Source organism: Camponotus vicinus, unplaced genomic scaffold, assembly GCF_025532165.1.
Source record: "Camponotus vicinus isolate PSW18456_S1 unplaced genomic scaffold, iyCamVici1.0 SCAF_11, whole genome shotgun sequence".
Lineage (NCBI taxonomy): Eukaryota > Metazoa > Arthropoda > Insecta > Hymenoptera > Formicidae > Camponotus > Camponotus vicinus.
In genome coordinates, this window is record NW_028141947.1 from 4,377,954 (window position 1) to 4,381,730 (window position 3,777).

Sequence of the window (3,777 nt, forward strand, 5' to 3'; positions counted from 1 at the left end):
AATCAAATAAAAGATTGAAATATATAATATAAAATAGAAAAGCGTGGCAAACGTTTCGTTTCCTACTCCAGGCCCTTATCAATGTCATTACAAAAATATTATAAAGTGTGAGCGAAAGTACAATAAAAAAATTGAAAACATAAATCAACGTGTGCTACGATTTTTTATTTTATATTATGTATTTCGATCTTTATCTAATTTATTATACTTTAATGTGAATTATTAATAATAATTACATATCTTTTATATCTTTGTTCTTACTTTAAACTTCATAAAGCTGGATATCGCCTTTCGCATATTCTATTGAGCTTTCGACAGATACGATTTGTACCATTGTCATCCTGGTGATTTGCCTCATTCTGATGATCAGTATCGACTTTATGCTCGAGCTGAAGAAAACTGGCATGATCTCATCGTACGCATTATATATTTCACTACTATTTTGTCAGGTGTCACAGGTGTTTCTCTGGTGCTGCGTATATGTGATACTTATCATTTAAACTGTGATACTCGTTGTCCAGGGAACCCGATAATATGAACGTTCTGGAGGACATTCGTGCTGGAACTTAACTTCTGGAATAAACCCGAGACGCAGAATATGACACAATTGTCATCGTCGTACATAACGTCGTATGTGAAGGAACTCTTGTCATAATAGGACTTGAGCAATTTGCTCAAAGCCACCACAATGTCCTCTTGAGTATGATAGAGTAACATATTTTTCTTTGAGCCTTTCTTCAGAAGATTCCTATTGCTGTGTACAAATTGAGTCCAATTTTCTGTGTTACAGAATTGGAAATGGCGAAGCTCATAGAATAAAATGCGTCTTTGTGATTGTGTCTGTAAACTCATCTTCTCTAGTTGATCATGCAGGTTGAAGAAGTGATAGCCGAATTTATACACGAGACGCTGCGTCCTTTCGTCTTAGAAGTGGTCTTTGTACATTAATAGCATGATACGCCACCTAATTCTTACAAATGCAAACAATATTTTCTCGCAGATTCGACGTACGATTCGATTACTACGTACTACGTACTAGTTCACTGTTGAGTAATTTTTGCAAAGTAGATTTCTGTCCAACCAAAGTTGAACGACCTTTGGATTCTTCTAGGAGATCCAGTACGTTCATATTTAATAAAATGTTATGTCTCAGGTCTCTAAGAATTTGATGGATGTTGAATTCGAATTCTCTACTGCTGATAAATTAAATAGTTCGTTGCGTTGTAGATTTAGATGCTCAATAATGGCTATAGCATTTTTCATTCATCTTCAAAATGATTGGACATTCTGAGCTGAGATAATGGGCAATAGTCAGACAGACAGGATAGACAGTCTTGTTTATCCGGATCTAAGTGAAAATATTCCAGGTTTAAGATTTTCTGATTTGAATCGTATCTCTTGGTTTGGTGCGCTTAATAACAGACACTGTATATGGATTCTTAGATCATTGATCGAGGCATATCCCAAAGGATGGCATCACCATATTCTGATTTATGATGATTTGTTTTGCATAACTTTTCGAGAACAGGATCGCAATTTCTCGATATGAAATATGTATCCTCTTCATAAATATTTCATATCAAATTGGATGGTGGTACTGCCTTTAAAATAGCCTTCAAGATTGTCTTTTTGTATATTGAGACTACTTTTAATAACTCTTTTTGTGCCTACTGCATCTTAATAGTATATTTTAGTATATAATAGTATATAATAGTATATAATAGTATTTTTAGTTTATTTTTGAAAAGCAAACAAAGTCTTAAGTAATTTGAAAATTTTAAAAATGTTAAAACTAAATTACTAATTTAATATATATTTCTTTAATCACATCTGATATATGTATTAGGTGTATAAATTAATTCTCGGCCCCTAAGTTTATTCGATGACAGTATCTATTTAAATTCGTATATCTTTTCCGCCGTATAGTTGTTTTGAAGCGGCATACTTCAGCTTCAAAACGAGCCATAGTACTTGATGCTGCTGCTAATATAATCTCAAAAAACAGTAGTGAAAGCAATGTCGTTCGAAAAGCAGCACCTGAGGCATTACCTTCTTGAAGCATTGCGTTATTTATTATGAGATGCTCGAACCTGGTGAAACTGTTACTTCGGCACGTTACCAGAAGCAAATGATCAAATTAAGTGATGCGATTGAAGCAAAAAGGCCTTTTACCGGAAGTCGAACGAGGCAGGTGATTTTGCTGCACGACAACGCACGGCCCCGCACAGCAAAAGCGACCATGGAAGTCATCTCCAATTTGAATTGGGAAGTTCTCCCTCATGCGGCGTATTCTCCAGACCTCGCTCCTTCCGACTATCATCTGTTTCGGTCGCTACAACATCACCTTTGTGATTCGCACTTTCGATCTCCCGAGGAAGTCAAAAAAAGCATTGATGAATTCATTGAGTCAAAACCGCCATCTTTTTTCCGAAGTGGAATTCGAAAGTTGCCTGAAAGGTGGCAAAAATGTGTAGAAAGTGAGGGAGATTACTTTGAAGACTAGGTGATTACTCATTTTTTTAATAATAAACAACAAAGTTTCATTAAAAAGGCCGAGAATTAATTTATACACCTAATATATTATCCCATGGATTTATTTTTGTATATTATTATATATAATGTAGCTATATAATGTAATGTATATAATAATGTAATAATTATATATTTACTAGAATATAATTTATATCATTTAAGACTATGTTCTACGGAATTAAGTTTAATTCATGTTTAATGTCTAGTCGATTAATATATCATTTGTAAGCATAGATGTATGCATACCTAAAATGAACATAATAATGGGTACATCTATAATAATAGATACATTTATAATAATAAACATCTGTAATAATAAAAATAATAAATATATTAAATCGAAACTAGACATAGAAATAATTTAAATTCAATTATGAAGAATTTTTTGCAATTTTCTTTGCAATTTTTCTTAAATGATATAAATCACATTTTGGTGTGTAGGATAGTACATTATATATATATATATATAATATAAGAATAATAACAATGAACATTATATATATCGCATTTGCAGGTACATACTGGTACAAATATAATTTAAAAAAATTGTAAAATCCACTCAGATCATAAATCCATATGTGATAATATATGTCAGAGATATGAATAAAAAATGTATATGTATTAAATTAATAATTTAGCTTTTATATTTTTAATTTTTAAGAGTTTCAAATTAATAAGATTTTTTTCCAAAAATAAAAACATACCATAAAGATTTTGAATTAAATTAAATAAAACATAGACGAAATAAAATACAATAAAAAAAATAATGAAAACACAAGTACAATAAAATGAAATACAAATACAAAAAAAATTACAAAACATATAAAATTATAAAAAGATGTATAGATAAGATGTATAGATAAGATAGATTTCAGATTTTTAAATTTCAGATAAATTTATAGATTGTTACACATTTATAGATTATAGACAGATCTATTTTCCAGGTAGATTTATTACTTTTTTGAGATTTTCTTATTTTTTCTATTTTATTATTTTCCAGATATATTATTTTGAGATATATTATTATATAGATATATTATTTTGAGAGCCTCTTATTTTTTATTAATTTATTATATATATTTCAGATTTATAGATTATAATTATATACCATAAGATAGGTTTTAGCTTTTAAATTTCAGATATAGATTTTAAGAATTATATATAATATTTAGCTCTTTTAAGATTTAAAGATTATAAGATAGATTTTAATTTTCATATTTAAAATTTTAAGATTTATATATACCA

General features: G+C 29.5%; 1 pseudogene; it reads right to left on the reverse strand.

Annotated features, from left to right (window-relative positions):
• Positions 1–243: 243 nt before the first annotated feature.
• On the reverse strand, positions 244–1,966 carry LOC145961813 (nuclear RNA export factor 1-like; annotated as a pseudogene).
• Between the last annotated feature and the right edge of the window lie 1,811 nt (positions 1,967–3,777).